Source organism: Ixodes scapularis, unplaced genomic scaffold, assembly GCF_016920785.2.
Source record: "Ixodes scapularis isolate PalLabHiFi unplaced genomic scaffold, ASM1692078v2 PGA_scaffold0__279_contigs__length_252992795, whole genome shotgun sequence".
Taxonomy (NCBI): domain Eukaryota; kingdom Metazoa; phylum Arthropoda; class Arachnida; order Ixodida; family Ixodidae; genus Ixodes; species Ixodes scapularis.
Window position 1 is genome coordinate 13851422 of NW_024609835.1, and position 11298 is coordinate 13862719.

Consider the following 11298-nt stretch of genomic DNA (forward strand, 5'->3'; position numbering starts at 1 on the left):
TGCGGATGCGCTACCGCAGAAGCCTTTCACGCGCACAGTTTGTACCGGAGGGCTTATCGTACCGTATCAAATATGCGAAAACGGTTCCCTGAAACTCCCTATTAACTTTTCCCGTTTCGGGAACCGTTTTCCCGGGAGACGAGCCACCTTCACCACCGCTCGAATCCATGTTAGCGTCCTCACCTTTTTTTTTCCTTTTTCTTTTACTTGTTTTCTTTTTATTTGTGTCGTTATAGTTTCTGTATCGTATGTTGCGCGTGCTGCATAAAGTGAACCGAGAAGGGGTGGAAAATAAAGAGGAAGAGGTTCTTGTTCCTGGCTTCCCCACACCCGGCCCGTCATGTTTTATCGGCAATACTAGACGATACATGGTGTCAGAAGTGCCAAGCCGAACCACGCACTTCTTTGAAGAACGACAGACGCCGCCACAAGAGCCAGTCAAATCATGGATTTCGTGAAACCGCCAGGTCCGCTCAGCACGACAGGGGAAATAAGCAAGAACTGGTGGATATTCAAGCAAAGGTTCGAACTCTTCCTGACCGCTTCGGAACCTAGTGGCAAGCCTCGACCTGAGTCATCAAAAGCAGCACTTCTTTTAAGCATTGCAGGCGAGGAAGCAATCGAGATATTTAATACGTTGAACTTCGCAGAAAACGAGACTATGCTACTGTCGTCAAGAAATTTGAAGAGTACTGCGCCGCTCAGCACAACGAAGTACATGAACGCTACCTTTTCCGGAATAAAGTACAAGCCCCGGGTGAGCCATTTGAACACTTCTTGAGAGAGCTGAAGAAGCAGGCACGACTGTGCAACTTTGATGAGCAAATGAACTCCATGATAAGGGACCAAATTGTTTACGGAACCAATGACGACAAGGCTCAACAAAAGCTACTCAGGGACAACAGTATGACCTTACAGAAAGCGGAACAACTCTGCAAGGCGGCTGAAGTATCAGAAGCACACAAAAAAGTCTGGGCCCGGGAGCAGAAGCAAGTGGATCTAGTCCACAAGACAAGCGTAAGCCTTGAGAAAAAGCAGCCCAAGTTCTTCAACTGTGGCAAGTGCGGACGGACGCACGCGCCTCGAAGCTGCCCAGCATTCGGACTGACCTGCAAAAAGTGCCAAAAGCAGAATCACTTCGCCAAGTGCTGCAGAACGTCCACTCAGGTCGGCGAGCTTCAAGACTCCGAAGACGACTTCGAAGTTCTGGACGTGTCGTAGAGAAACGCCATGAACCAGCGTGACTGGATAGTTCAAGCACGAGTAAAGAACTTGTCAGTCGACCTGAAGGTCGACACAGGAGCACAGGCTAACTTACTGCCCTTTGGAGCATATTGCAAAATGCACCCAAAGCCGCCACTGAAGCCCAGCAGTGCAGTATTGCGTTCCTATTTTCGGGGGCGTAATTAAGCATCTGGGTGTTATGCGAGGAGAAGTGGGACTGGACGACCGAACTGCTGTCCTCGACTTGTTTGTAGTACGCAAGGGACACCAAGCCCTTCTTGGGCTACAAGCCAGCGAGCACCTCGCACTGCTGTCTCGAGTACAAAGCGTGACGAGGAGCACCTCCGAAGGAATCGTCGAAGATTTTCGCCATCTGTTCACTAGCACCGGCTGCGTCCAGCGAGTCTACTGAATGGTTCTGCGGGACGGAACCACACCAGTGGTCCAAACGGCGCGACGCGTACCACTAGCTCTACAGGAACCCCTCCGCGAGGAACTGGAGCGCATGGAGCGCGCAGTCGTCGTGGTGAAGGTGACCGAGCCCACAGATTGGGTAAGTCCTCTTGTCATTGTTCGAAAGAAGGACGGAAAGATACGGGTATGCATCGACCCCAGGAAAATAAACGAATGCATAAAAAGGGAACATTACATCATGCCGCGGCGGGAAAATATAGAAGCCGAGCTGTCAGGAGCAGGAGTGTTCACGCGCCTTGATGCAAATTCACGATTCCATCATATCCCTTTGGCTGACCAGACGTCCAGGATTTGCACCTTTGCAACGCCCTTTGGCCGTTACCGCTACCTGCGACTACCTTTCGGTATATCATCTGCTTCCGAAGTTTTCCGAAAAACTCTAAACGAAATTTTTGAAGCTCTTCCTGGCGTCAGTGTGTACGTCGACGATATACTAGTGTGGGGCTCGTCAAGACGAGAGCACGACGAACGCCTAACCTCAGTGTTGCGAGCAGCCGAACGCCCCGGACTAACTTTCAACCCAAATAAATGCGCTATCGGCGTCGAGAAAATCGAGTTTCTCGGAGACGTTAGCGACGAAGAAGGCATAAATAAGGCCATGCCCGTCCCTGATCAAATGCGTGACGGAGCTACCGGCGCCAGCGGACAAGCTCGCGGTTCAAAGATTGCTAGGCGTTGTCAATTATTTCAGAAAGTTCCTACCGTCTTTATCTCTGAGGACCACACCCCTTAGAAGCTTGATAAATCAGGATTCTGTTTTTGAATGGACGGCCAATCATGCTGCAGAATGGAAGCAGTTGTGTGAAAGTCTTAGCAAGCAGCCGCTGCTATCAATATTCGACCCGTCTAGACCAACAAAAGTTTCATGTGATGCGTCGCAAAACGGGATCGTTGCGGCGTTGATGCAGAGCCACGACGGCACGTGGAAGCCGGTAGCGTATGCTTCGCGAACGCTCGCAGACACGCAGCAGCGCTATTCGCTGATTGAAAAGGAAACGATGGCCGTCATGTTTGGTTATGAAAGATTTAACCATTTTGTGTACGGCCGGAGGTTTATCGTCGAGACGGATCATCGTCCTTTAATTTCTATATCACAGAAAGCGATCGGCGACATGCCGCCAAGGTTGCAACGTTTTTTTGTTTTTTTTACGGCTGCTGCGCTACGACATTGAAATGAAATATTTTCCAGGAAAGCTACTCATCCTGGCCGACATGCTGTCGCGGGCGACGATCAGAAGTGACTCGGGTGGCGTCGACACCGACGATGTCGAAGTACACGCTGTAAGTGTTGTTTCTTCACTGATTAGCGATGCCACGTGGAACCAGTTGGCTACAGAAACAAGCCTGGACGAATCTCTAAAAAATGTCCTAAAAGACCTTGAAACTGGAAAACCAATCCAGGGTAAGTGGAAATCGTTTGATGGAGAGCTCTCACAAGTCAAGGGAGTCCTCATGAAAGGCTGCAAAGTCGTGATTCCGGACAGCATGAGACGGGAAATGTTGAAACGAATTCATCAAGGACATATGGGCGTCAATAACTGCAAAGCAAGGGCGCGACACCTTGTGTACTGGCACGGAATGAATTCAGACATAGAAGCGTTCGTGCAGAGGTGTTCTGTATGCAGAAAGCACGCATATAGTCAACCACGAAAGCCCTTGACGATGCGTCCTGTGCCAGACCAACCGTGGTACCGCGTAGGAATAGACATCTTCGATCACGGAGGAAAGTCGTACTTATGCGTATACGACGCTCTATCTAACTTTCCGGAGGTCGAGTTACTCAAAGATACTTCTGCAAAGACTGTCATTGAGGCAACAAGTGCAATCTTTGCGAGGTATGGCATACCGGTGGAGGTCTGCTCTGACAATGGGCCACAATTTTCAAGTCACGACTTCGCATTGTTCTCCAGAACGTACGACTTCAAACACGTCACATCCAGTCCAGGGTTCCCACGATCGAACGGTCTAGCAGAAAAGCGTGTACAGCTGGTGAAACGAATTTTAAAGAAAACCAGCGAAACTAACGAAGATTTTTGGCTGGGACTTGCTTATAGGACCACTCCACAAGAATTGGGTCCAGCACCTGCCGAGGTACTTCAAGGGAGAAGGCTGCGAATATCGTTGCCAGACGGCCATGTCGGCCCTGGTCACCAAGTACGCAAGCATCGCCAAACGGTTCATTCCAGGTGGCCGCTTCCACATCTCAACCCAGGAGATGCCGTTCGTGTCAACAAGGGTGCATGGACCACGAAAGCGCAAGTCCTGAGACCTTCTGGGCATCCCCGATCGTACAACGTCATCACGGCGGAAGGGAAAGTGCTGCGACGCAATCGCCAGCACTTGCTGGCTACCAAGGAGGCATTCCGCTTTGACGAAGATGACGACAGCGAAGACGACGCACATCGAGATGTCACTCCAACACAGCGCTACCCATCGGAATTTTCTAACCAAGCGCAAACAGCGACAAGTGCTTTAATGGCTAGTGCTCCTAGAATCACGTCACCAACAGCAGCTCCAAGAAGGTCGCTCAGGCAACACAGACCCCCGCGCCGGTTGAGTTACGACCGGGAGTTCGTTCAAGAACCATGAGCTGTTGTCGCGTTTCTTGACTTAGTTTGAACTGTTCTTGCGCGTTTATTATTTTTGTTTTGACGACAAAAGAAGGAGGATGTATCGTATGTTGCGCGTGCTGCATAAAGCGGACCGAGAAGGGGTGGAAAATAAAGAGGAAGAGGTTCTTGTTCCTGGCTTCCCCACACCCGGCCCGTCATGTTTTATCGGCAATACTAGACGATACAGTTTCTTTGTGGGCTTTTTATTATGATGTTTTGTACGCATTGTGTGTATGCAGATGGTAAGTGCATGAGCCCCCAAAAGCTAGTAGTACTTCTTTTTTTTTTTTTTTGTCGACTGTACACAGTGTTTGCGCGGACATCTCTTGCTCGAAACTATCTGCCGATGAAACGTCGTTTGACTAATTAATTGCCGCAGGTTCGGGGAACGTCGTGGGTACGAGGGTACGGTATCTAAAATTATTTGATGTACATGAGCTCCAGCGCAATCGAGGCTCTGTCGAAACATCTATTATCAGCTTTCTGCCTCGAGTGATATTTCGGGGTTTCGGGGGCACATAGCCAAGGCATAACGGAAGGAAACTTTCGCGGAGTGGAGGTAGAGCTTCCATATTGCATTTTCAATATTTCCACTGTCGAACGGGATAAAATATATCGATTTTATTTTTTCATTACTGAGACCGGCCACAATAAAGTGGCAGTGTATAGGATACTGAAAGTCGTATTGCGATTCAGACATATGGAAACTTCTTTTTTGTTTCTTTATTTCATGAGAACAATCCTAGCGAAGTGACGTGAAAGTACTTGTAAGGAAACGAGTAAAGTAATAAATACACTACCTTTTTACACAAGTAATTAGTAACGGCAATTTATCACATTTCATTCTAAGTAATTTTTAATTGTAATTCATTACATTTTCCAACTAAAGGGTAGATGTCTGCATGTCATGGAGCGCTGAGACGTTATCAGCGAGAGTGTGCGCAGCTTCGTGCACACCCGCTCTCTCTCGCGATAGCGCCTCGGTGTTCCATAACACGGCACTGACTGCCCCGTTGGTCAACGCTACCGTGATACTGTTCATTGCAAAGCTGTGTTGGTTCTGCATTTGCGGAACTGCTTTAAATCGCCGTTACAACAGATTCACCGAAGTCCTCGGACGCACACTGCCCCCCGACGCGACATAAAAGTCAATGATCGGACTTCGTCTCATCAGTACAAAGGTGATGAGATGGACTAACTGATACGATGACATGTTGAACATAACTGCCCACAAGGGACAAGGACAGGGTTCAGCTGAGCCAATTAGAAGGGACAACAGTATCGTTGCCTGAGTGGTCATGCCTGCTCAGTGGCGAAAAAACATCAACCCATTCGCCATCGAAATCACGCCTTTCAATTTAATAAAAAAACGTTAACTACTGGAAAGTAATTAATAACTTAATTATACCGAACGCTATGAAGTTTTTTAAATGGGCCCTTTAACAAAGACCAATACGACATCGACACTTTTTATTTCTTTGTATGATGCGTACTTTTTGCAGCACCGATTTGGCCCCGCGTTTCGTGAAACACCCTGTATGTTCGCTGAGAGCCAATTATGTTAGGACATTACTCAATAAAAACTCCACAAGAGAAATTACGAAGCAAGAATCGCGGATCGTGTTTCTTCAACCGACAGTAATTCTGTCTCATCGTAATCATGTTTTTGCTCTCTCGATGCTAAACCAGTCGTTTCTCTTTTTTTTTTTTCAACCCAGCATGAAGTCGCTGGTTAGGACAAGCATTCAGGTTATCCTCTCTGTCGTTTATTCAGAAAGATAAATCAATAAACCACGAAGGTAAAAAAACACAAAGAAGCTGGTGAAGTAAGTCCCTAATAACGAACACGAGAGCGGGATCAAGTACAAATAAACGGACAACCACAAACACCATCGGAATATGCAGCCACTGATTTTATTAGTACACAATCATAAGAATAAAATAAGTAGCTCTGTTTTAAGAGTGTGTATGTGGCTGTCTGTTTTCCTATTTGGCCCCAGTCTCTGGTTTATCACTACAGAGCAATCAACCATGCGCGTTTTTGTTGTAAGATGAACATTTCTTAACCAAAACATGGAGAGAGGAAAAGCAGGGCACCTCGATTCCAATTATTTCGCCGGCACTACGTCGACGTGTCAGCCGCTCAGTAGGTTCTGATATCAAGCCGCACTGTGTTTGTTTATAAGGGAGGACCACTCCAATCATTCGTAGGATATGGGCATTCACCGCTTCGTCCAATTATCTCCCAAGGCCCGCCTCCTCTACAATGTCCGAACGCTCAGAAATGTTGCGTTTCTTTTTGGCTATATATACTGTAGCGTTGTCGAGGCGTGTACGCGTCCCACGAGAGGAAATCAGTCACCGGGGTCTGAGCGGAGGGGAATCGTAGAGATCCGTTGCCTTACTCTATGCAAGACAAGTTATCTATGACAGCCCTGCAAACAAACATCACCTTCCGTGTGTGCTGCCCCGCGACTGACTTGGAGCACAAATAATTCTTGTTCTCTCGATCAGTTCAGCCAGGGAGGAGAGCGAGTAGTGTCGTGTTATCTGGTCAGCCTTTCCCGTCCCCCGTCCTCCCCCGTGAGAAAGAGAAAAAAACATCGTATTTTCAATCTCCGAACAGAATCCCCTTATAGCCTCAACGCTAAACTTTCGTTCGGATACTAATCTCCTACCTCTACCGGTTAATGCCACTAATATTTCACTCTTAAAGACGCGTTCTACGTTTTAGTGTTTTATTTTGATTTTCCGCCGCCCTTGGGCATCATACCTCCAGTAGCTTTCCTCTTTGTTTTTATAGAAACATTTTTTATTTCACCCTAAATACTCTCCTTCCCGGATTTTGTAACGGAGGAGCTTTTGTTTCGTCTGTATTTTGCACTTTCTGGCACGGCCCTAATTGTCGACTTTCATTTCATGTCCCCATGCTGTCCACCCCCCATCGCCCTCCCTTTCGCCGCCAAATACGTGGACTTCGCCATTTTCTAACCAATCACCGCACTCCCTTTTCTGACGTCACCGTCCGGTTATTTTCTAGCTGTGCCTGCAGTTCATAAAAAAATCCATTTTTGAAAGGTTCTTCGACGCCCAAAGGCCTCTCTGAGCTCGTAAAGGGCAGTTTCGCCTCAAGCACTATCGCCCCCTGGCGGACTAGAAGTGCAATTTCAATTTTCAATTTTAAGCTTTATTTTCCAGATATAAACTGGAGGCACCTCCAGACAAAAAGCTGCTATGTGAGCAGCTTGACGGGGTCTTGAGTCCGGTGACGGGGTCTGGGGCAGGGAAGAACGCTTTCGCATCGAAAAAGGAGCTAAAAAGAACCCCTTATACGTTTTTTAAGAAGAACCATTTTACGAGTTGATTAAGAAAAACTCTTTACCGTACAAAATATGGTCAAGCCAAAGAACCTCTGAGAGTTCTTTTTTGACTAGATTTCTTTTTTTTTTTTTTTTTTTTTAAAGTGGTATCTTTTTATTATTCCGGTAAAGGCCGCACGCAAGCCATCGTGTTTCATTTCCGTTTTTGTCCCATTCTTCTGTCACGTCTTTCTCCTTTTTTATTTTTTATTCACACTTTTATTTTGCCACTGAGGCAATTCGACCATCAGAGCATGATGCCAATCGTCCTTCTCATTCCCTAGACTAGCCGAAAGAAAAATAATCCGGGTTCCGAGTACATCGCGAAACAGCATACATGCCGGAGTATCTACGCACCGACACTATAAAAGGAAAGAGATTTAGTATAGCGTATAGGAGAAATGCAAGCACTGTGAGTTTGCGTGAGCATCGCGTGTTCCCAATTGCGCATACTTATACGCACGCAACACCGCGAGCTTTACGCACGTACACTCGCTATCTATTTTTGCGTGCGTGAGCGTACCCTTCTCGTAGCTCTCGTCGTGTGCGGGACAGCGCGAGACTCAGATTAGTTTGAAGAAATACCGTAGATTGCTTGGAGCAGCTTGCATGCGCACGTCTAGATGGCGCTGTAATTGATTGCGTATGCGTTTGCGTTTCGCTTTACTAACAGCGCTGGTTTGACATGTTCCCCAGCATTCCGCTGAGGGCTTGCGTGCATCGTACTCAGTGTTAACGCAATGATCTTTACGCTATTCTTAAACTTCCTGAAGTGTTGGTGCGCCCACTTTTCCGCAAAGCACCCGGAGACCTTATATTCACGATCTTCGGAGGGAGCTTAAAATATGGCTCCCTTTAAAAAAAGATTAAATTAAATAAAGTAACACTGAGCGTGCCCTAATCACGCGAAACATCACGCTCAGCGTCACAACGCCGAATTCGGGTTTCTGCTTTAATTTCGGCGTCATAATTTGACAGGGTGTGCTAGCTCCTATCAAATTGCTGGGATGGCTCCTCTAGTGCTCTGAGCGAAAGTAGGAGCACGAAAATATTTAAGAGTGTCTTGTCGCCAAACTAAGGTTTGCACTATCTTATTGTGCTTCTCGAAGAATCAAACAATTTTGCCCAAAGCCCCCCAAAAAAAAAAAAAATTGTGTTCATAAAGATTAAGAACGTGCAATTTTTGTCTTGTTGCCCTAATTCCGTTTTTTTTTTTTTTATTTACTTTAACTGCAACGGTAGCTCTCCGCACGATGCAGGTCATTCCTTTTACTGGATCCGTGCATCGTAATTGCTCGAGAACTTTTTCTCGCCCCTCTTATGTTCTGGCCGGACAAATCGATTTCGCTTAAGTGGCCCGCGTAAGAATCCCGGACTCGCGGGCGGAAGAAATGATTGATTTCGCTCCCCGGAAAGTGAATGCCGGGCGTGAATAATTCGGAGTCCCTCTGTTATTACCGCTCTGGAGGTGGTGGACTCCTTAAGCACCGCCGGCGGCGTCGGCTGTGGGGAAACTCGGCGGCTGAAAGGGCAGATCGCAATCGCATCTTCCCAGGGCTCCCACCTTACCGAACGGAGCAGGTGCGGCTTTGCCCCGCTAGATGGGAAAACAGGCAGCGAGATCTGTCGGCCGGAATCTGGGCAGAGGGAGGCGTCGTGAGAGAACTCGATCATGCAGCGGATATGCACGAGGTACGACGAAATCGATCCAGCGAACTCAGTCAAATCGATGCTCGAGTTCGGTTGAGTAAAGAGTTGAAGTACTGCTTGACTTCGGGCTCCCGAATAAATTAAAACGCTTCCCTGACACTTAATTCTGAGAGGACTCCTCGTGATGTTGGTGACGAAGACGGAGACTTAGAAGAAGATGCGCGTTACAAGAGGCTTTGGCGAGAACTAGTGTTTTTCCTCACCCTATGCGGAGAGAAAGTCGTCTGCTTCTTGCGCAGGAGTTCCGGTGACGTCAGAATGACGCGGAGTTCTGCTTGGCTTTGACTGAAAAAATAGTGGGTAGACCTCAATGCTACATGCCTTGAGTTTGTGGGAACCCATCGTGTTCCTTCCCACCGCATCGTGCGTTGCTGATCCCATGCGGTGATAACATCGAAGCGGGGTCGCCGAAGTGGACAATCTCGTGCCTACACCGGCGTTGCCTGAGGATGACGAATCTACAAAAGGAACGAAGAGACGACGGTTAGGGCTCTGGGCTGTTGACGACGAACGAGAACGGCTGCCCGGCTTCTGGGCCGCGGGGCTTTGATTGCCGCCGCAAGCCGGTGACCTTCCCGGAGCCCCTAGATGACAGCGCCCGTCGAAACCAACGCGGCCACTTGCCCGGAGCCACAGCTTCCCATGTACGACGTTTGCGCGCCTCCAGACCATCGGGAAGCCGACCGATGACGACGTTTGCGCGCTACTCGCCGACGGCCCGGACATTGACATGAGGCTTGCCTCGTAAACATTATGTTGGGTAAATAAACCGTTAACCTAGAGCGTGTACCATGTCCACTCACGGCAGGGGCGTTAAAGAACCACCCACAAGGTATACCAACTATGTTTAGCTCGGCGTTCGGGCATCATCGCAACCCCTGAGCAAGGCGCAGACGAACTTGCGGTACCCACTGAATTTGCGAGTGGTTCTTGGCGGTAAGCACTGATAGTATACTCGCAAATTAAACGAGTCTTCTACCGCGCCCAACGTTACTGACGCTTTCTCGTAGAAGCCCCTTCAAAAGACTACTCATAGTTTTTGTTCCCTTTGTTCTGTTCGGCTCATCAATATTCACCGCTACCACTACCGCAGCCGCCGGAGGTTTTCCTGCCCTCCTTGAGGAGCCACGTAGTTTTGAGAGTTACGGCAGCTTACGGGACGGCCGAAGACCCGCTGTCGGCTCGCACTGCGTCGTCGAACGCACAGACTACGACTACGGCGGACGCTGACACAATCAGTTCAACAGCCCCGGCAGCAGCTACAATGATTGCCACGGGGCGCCCCCAAGCAGACACCAGGACCGCCACTGAGGTTCACCGGAACACGGCGCTGTAAGTTACGGCTCCGCGTGTGCCTATTTCTTGCGCAGGCGGCGGGCCTGCACCAGGGGTCCCTGCTGATGGTGTACGCCCTCAAATCGGAGAAGATGTACTTCGAGAAGCTCTTCAGATTGCTCCGCTTGTTCGGCAACGTCGTGAGAATCAGGATTCCGGAGAGCAAGAATGGCTGTGCCTTGGTAGGGATATGCACGACTCCCTGGCCGTGGTGCGAGTGGTGGGACACAGAACAACGCGCAGTTCTTTAACATCGTGTTTATTCCATGAAGGCGGAATTGCGAACCTCGCTGCTCGCGCTATCGGCGCCAGAAGAACGAGCGTCGTCATCGTCATGTGGTCACAGTTCCTAACATATCTTTACCGTTAGAGAGAAGCTTGAAAGAGCTGCAGCTGTTTCCTAGCTGAGTTGAGCGCTGCGGAAGCCCATTCGTGAAACCCGAGTGGGTCTTTGTTCGACGCTGGCGCACTTAACCTTGGTGGCGACGCACAAGCTCCAAATAGGTCTTTACGGCAACCATGCAAGAGCCTTTCATGCTCTTGATGATTACAGGCAGCCATTTTGGGCCCTTACCGAAATTTCT

General features: G+C 48.7%; 1 pseudogene; it reads left to right on the plus strand.

Annotated features, from left to right (window-relative positions):
• Positions 1 to 445: 445 nt before the first annotated feature.
• LOC121836411 lies at positions 446 to 10965 on the plus strand (annotated as a pseudogene).
• The last annotated feature ends 333 nt before the right edge of the window (positions 10966 to 11298 follow it).